Below are 6,103 nucleotides of genomic sequence, written 5' to 3'. Positions count from 1 at the left end.
GTACTCTCTTTTTCGGGGTGCTATCAGTGACTTCGGCACGGCTGGGCGGCTGGCCCGTACCACCAGCTGGAATTTGCGCGCGTAAACAAAATTGCACATGCCGTGCAGAAAACGCTCGACGAGTGCCGAGATTTCAACATTGAGAGCATCTCCGGCCGTTGGTCTCTCAGGAGGCGCAAAAAAACGCTTCATGAGGCGAGCCGGCGCAAAACGCACGCTGGGGTATAATGTCACTTAGTTGCGGCGCCCACGGATTTTGTGAAAGTTAAAGTGCAGCATAAATATGACACAAATTCAATCATTTTCAGCGAGTTCATACATATTTCGGCAAGTTCAAACCAAATTCAACCAAACACGGCGACAGTTCATACATATTTAAAACATTTTACAAAAAAGAAAAAACACACTACTAGGCCTGTCGTCTCCCTCGCCTCGCCGCTCGTCGCCATTCTACATGCCGAAGAGGCTGTAGAACCGCGTGTAGCCGCAGTCGTCGTCGCCCCCGCTGCGGCCGCTGTCTCTGCTGCAACCCTCCCCCGGTTGGCGCGGCGGGTTGGACGGTCCGGGAGCGTCCTCGTCGTCGTCGCTGTCGAGGATCACGACGCATGGCTGCCTCGTCTACGCGTGGCATGCGCGGGGACGCGCGTCGTCACGCCGTCCGTGAGGCATCAATAGCGGAGGCTGACCGGCGGGGCAGCGCGCGACAGCTTTGGCATTGATTCGCCGCGGGAAACGAGGCGATGAGGACGACGAAGCGGCGAGAAGCGAGACGAGTCGCTGGCAAGGAGGGCCCACGACTCTTTCATGCCAAAAACGATTCGCCCAGCGCAACCGAGCGCCCCCAGCGCGCCGGGTTCGGGTTGGGTCCGCCTGCGCCATTTTCAGTCCAAGCCGGCGAAAATTAAACCCTTGAGACGCGACTGGGTCGATTTTTTTACACCAACAACCGAAAACTTGCCTGGGGCCTTGTTGAGGGCGTGAATGGACATGCTTTGAATGACCGAACCAGCGTTGGTATGCGAATGCGGAAATAGGTGGCTGATTATCTGACGGTTAGGATACGCTATCTGCTCGTCTTAAATACTTCTTCCGTCTGAAAATACTTATCATTAAAATGAATAAAAGATAATGTATTTAGATGTCATCAAAATAAATAAAAAATATATCTAGATATATATTAATTTTAAATATATTTCTTTTTATCTATTTTAATGACAAATATTTTCGGACGGAGGAAATAGAAGCTGTCCACAGATCGGCCAGTGACCGGCTTGAGGACCTGACTGGCCGGCAAAAGCCAGGGCAGGAGCGGCGGCACGGTGCGAACCAGCCAAGCTAGCGGTAGGAGATCACATGCGTCCGCGTTGGATACCACCACATGGCCCGGTTTCAATGCGGATCGCAGGGACAGAGGATCCACTAGTTCCACATTTGTTTACGTCGCGACCCGTGCTTTCCCGTCTTCATTTGTGGGCAGGGCAATGGAGCATGGCGGAGCGTCTACGACACGGACTTGCGTTGCTCGTTAAGAGCAACTCCAACGGACCGACTAAACGCACGGTGATTATGTCCGTTTTTTGTCTGTTTAGATTAGCTGTCTGTCCGGCATTTGCCCTGTTTTTCATATGGGTCGGCAGCGCGCCCAACGCGTCGACCCATATATGCAGGCGTGGCCGGCTGGCCGTTCAATTTTGCATTGCATTCTCACATATGGTGAATGAAAATTTAACAAATAAAATAGTCCGTCCAAATAAATAGTATAGTTACAGGCCAAATAAAAATAAAAATGTTTCACATAGTTTTGCAAAACGAATAAAAAAGATACATCTATTAGTTGCCAACATAAGTCCACATATACTCAACCAAATCATTTTGCAGTTGCACGTGAGTTTCTCAATCACGCATGTCTTCATGAAACTGAGGGCCTGTTCGGCCGCTCTCCGCGGAGCGGAGCCGGCGGAGCGCCCTTTTAGCAGCTCTGCGTATTATACCTAGCAAGCCACTCCGCTCCGACGCGGAGCCGCGGAGCGGAGGGAGTCCGAACGCGGCCTGAGTGAACTGCTCAAATGTTGCCGCTACTCCATGCTCAGGCACAACATTCTCACCCTGAAACTGAAAGCCTTGATCGTACAGACGTTCCGGGCGCTCGTCTTCTACGATCATATTGTGCATGATCACACAAGCAGTCATCACCTCCCATAGTTTCTACGTGCTCCAAGTATTAGCAGGATACCGAACGATGCCTCATCGAGATTGCAAAACACCAAAGGCACGCTCGACATCCTTTCTAGCACTCTCTTGCTCTTGGGCAAATCTTTTTCTTTTCTCTCCGACAGGGTTGGGTATTGTCTTGACAATAGTGGTCCACTGAGGATAGATACCGTCACCCAGATAATACCCTTTGTCGTAGGTGTGGCCGTTGACAGTAAAGTTCACCGATGGGATGTTTCCTTCGGCAAGCCTAGCAAACACCGGCGGGCGCTGAAGCACGTTGATATTATTGTGTGATCCAGCCATGTCAAAGAAAGAGTGTCATATCCAGAGATCTTGAGAGGCCACGGCCTTTAGTATGACAGTGCAAGCCCTGACATGTCCCTTTTACTGCTCTTGCCAAGCAGAAGGGCAGTTCTTCTACTCCCAGTGCATGCAGTCTATGCTGCCAAGCATTCCCGGGAAGCCCCTGCTAGCATTCATCACCAACAAACGGGCTGTATCTTCAGCTGTCGGCTCCCTTAAATACTCAGGGCCAAACACAGCAATCACAACCTTGCAGAACTTATACAGGGACTCTAGGCATGTAGACTCGCTCATACGGACGTACTCGTCAATGAGATCACCGGGCACTCCGTATGCAAGCATTTGATGGCGGCAGTGCATTTCTGATAAGGGGAGAAACCAATCTTGCCGACGGCATCCTCTTTGCACTCGAAGTAGTCATCATAGCCGACCACCCCCTCTCTAATACGGTTGAAAACATGCCTACTCATACGGAACCGACGGCGGAATTTGTGATGTTTGAACAACGGGTTTGTTGTATCAAAGTAGTCCTTCCAGAGAAGGAAATGCCCGCTCTCCCGGTTACGATTCAACGCCGGAAGGTGGCCTGGAATGGAGCCACGGAACAACGGCCGCTGGTTGTTGAGGTGGTGATGGACCAACACAGCAGCCAATATGTAACGCCCCGAGACCGTTGTGCCAGGTGTCCTCCAGTTATTCGCCGGCGTTGCCATGTCATTTGCTTGCGTGTTGCTTTTCATCATGCCATCATGTGCATTGCATCATCATGTTTTCGAAACTTGCATCCGTCCTGGCCTCCTCGTTCTCTCTGTTGTCCGTTCTGAGCCCAGACACACTTGCACGCGCTCGCGGCATGTCCGAAATAGTATTTTATAAGTGGCCGGAAAATGTTCTCAGAATGGGATGAGAGTTGATGTGTGGTCTTATTATAGTGTAGATAGACCGCCTGTCAAGTTTCATCGCATTCGGAGATCGTTTGATGCCCCAACGGATAACTATAGCGGCAGTATAGCCGGTCTAACGTCGGACGTTTTCGATCTCCGGAAACCGTGTCGGGCTGCATCTCTCCCCTTTCCTCTCAGACCAAACCGCTCTCCACAGTCCTCCTAGGCCCAACCTACCCCTCTTTGCGCCGCGCATAGACCTCTCGTGCGCGTCCGAAACTTACCCGGACCCGACCCGGGCAGTCGTCACCGTCGTGTCCGGATCATCCCCAAACATCTACAAAACGTCTCCGTTTTTCTTTTGGGATACCTAGCCTATTTTTTTTCCGTAATCGGAGTGACATAACCGCCCTAAACCGATTTCATCAGCTATAAATATAAGGTCCAACCCTAGATCGTAGGAGTCTTATCCCATCAATCCCACCGCGCCGCCACTCCACCTGTTTTTCCTCGGGATCCCTCCCGGACCAACCCGCATCAAACCCCCGATCCAAAAAGTATCCTCTCGATCTCTCCCCACCAACCGAGGCCTCCCCTCGATCCAACCCTCCTCTGCCTCCCTGCCCGTTCTGGATCGGAGCCCGAGCAGATGAGCCCCGTCGCGCCCTCTCCTTCCTCCGTTTTTCCTCCTCTCTGTATCTCATCTCTCCCTCGTCGCTGTCTCGTGCAGAAAACTCGTCGCCGGCCTTCCCTGCCTCGTCCAAGTGGGGTTTCAGCGCCTCGCCACCCGGATCCAACCATCTCCGCGTCATCCGCGCCGCCCACCCTGCCACGCTCGTGCCCGGGTCCAGCCGCTGCTGCCCTCCCGACCTTCGTCTGTTCCGCGATCCTGCTGAAGCCGCACCAAGTTCTATCGCTGCTCTGTATCGCTGCGTGCAGCTGATCCAGTGGCTCCCCAGCGCCTCGTTCGTCCTTGCCAGCGCCCGCGTGTGCGCAAGGGCCGCAAGGCTAGGGGCGCCCGGCTCCTTCCGCTTACCCAGCCAGCCAAGGGCCAGAATCGCCATGGCCGCCGGCCTCTGTTTTCCCGCTGTGAGCAACTTCCTCCATAACTGAAGCTTCGTTCTGTTCCTAGATCCGTTCTGGCATATAGGTTATTTCAGAGTTGTCACTATGTTCCACCACAAGCAGATCAGCTAGCTTACTGGTTGTTCCCTCGAAGACACATCAGGAGGTCCTGTGTTCGAGTCCCAGGCTGCCCTGTTTCTTTTTTCTTTTTGCCAAACAGTCACTCAACCACTTGGGCCAAATCCTCTTGGGCTGCTGCGGTATGCTGCAAACCGGCCTGTGCGTGTTTTTTTTCCAGTTCCAGCGAAATTAGCTTTATTCCTGGGATTTTCTGTTTTGTTAAAAAAAACCCTAAACTTCATGCATTTAATATCTCACCAACCGTGCATCTAAATTGAACAAACTTAATATGAAAATTGCTTAGAATTGTGTGTAGTTTCATATTATGTCATTTTCATCTATGTTTAAAATGTTTAAAAAGTTGTTTGTTTAAATTTGCTTAAATAACTTGCTAAAATGATTTAATTCATAACTAAATAACCGTAACTCGGATTTTAACAAACTTTATATGTAAATGGGGTAGAATTTTGGCTAGTTTAACATGGTTCACTTACTTTGCATGTTTAACAACTCTAAAATTTTGTTTAGGGCAGAACAGTACCAAACCTAATATATGCATATGAGGAGTTTCCGGAATTGTTGTTCGGTGTTTCCGGCCTCATTTAAACTTGACTAGATAGGTAGTTTTCATTTGCTTCACCCTCTTGCCATGTTTTACAACATTTAATATTGTTATGTACATAAACGAGATCGAACTAAATAACTTGTCGTGGTGTTTCGCCAATATGCAACTCGTTCCATATTGAGCTCCACTTAACTTGTAGTGTTGTTTGTGCACTTTGCCATGCCATGCATATTTAAACTGTACATGCATCATACTTGGTTGTGCATCATGCCATGGTTATGTGATGGTTGTTTACTATGTTATTTACTTCTTTTCGGTGTTGCTTCTTCGGGTTGGTTCCGATAACGTCGTGTTGTGAGGATTCGTTCGACTACGCCCGTTTGTCTTCTTCATTAACTCGTTCTTCTTCCTTGCGGGATTTCAGGCAAGATGACCATACCCTCAAAATCACTTCTATCTTTGCTTGCTAGTTGCTCGCTCTTTTGCTATGCATATGCTGCGATACCTACCACTTGCTTATCATGCCTCCCATATTGTTGAACCAAGCCTCTAACCCACCTTGTCCTAGCAAACCGTTGTTTGGCTATGTTACCACTTTGCTCAGCCCCTCTTATAGCGTTGTTAGTTGCAGGTGAAGTTTGAAGTTTGTTCCTTGTTGGAACTTGGAGATGTTGTTCCTTGTTGGAATATCACAATATCTCTTATTTAATTAATGCATCTATATACTTGGTAAAGGGTGAAAGGCTCGGCCTTATGCTGGTGTTTTGTTCCACTCTTGCCGCACTAGTTTCCGTCATATCGGTGTTATGTTCCCGGATTTTGCGTTCCTTACGCGGTTGGGTAATAATGGGAACCCCTTGACAGTTCGCCTTGAATAAAACTTCTCCAGCAATGCCCAACCTTGGTTTTACCATTTGCACTAACAACCTACCACCTTCCCTTGGGTTCTGCA

The sequence above is a fragment of the Triticum dicoccoides genome, chromosome 5A (genome assembly GCF_002162155.2).
Source record: "Triticum dicoccoides isolate Atlit2015 ecotype Zavitan chromosome 5A, WEW_v2.0, whole genome shotgun sequence".
In the NCBI taxonomy this organism is placed as follows: domain Eukaryota; kingdom Viridiplantae; phylum Streptophyta; class Magnoliopsida; order Poales; family Poaceae; genus Triticum; species Triticum dicoccoides.
Note: the sequence above shows the minus strand (reverse complement) of the source record.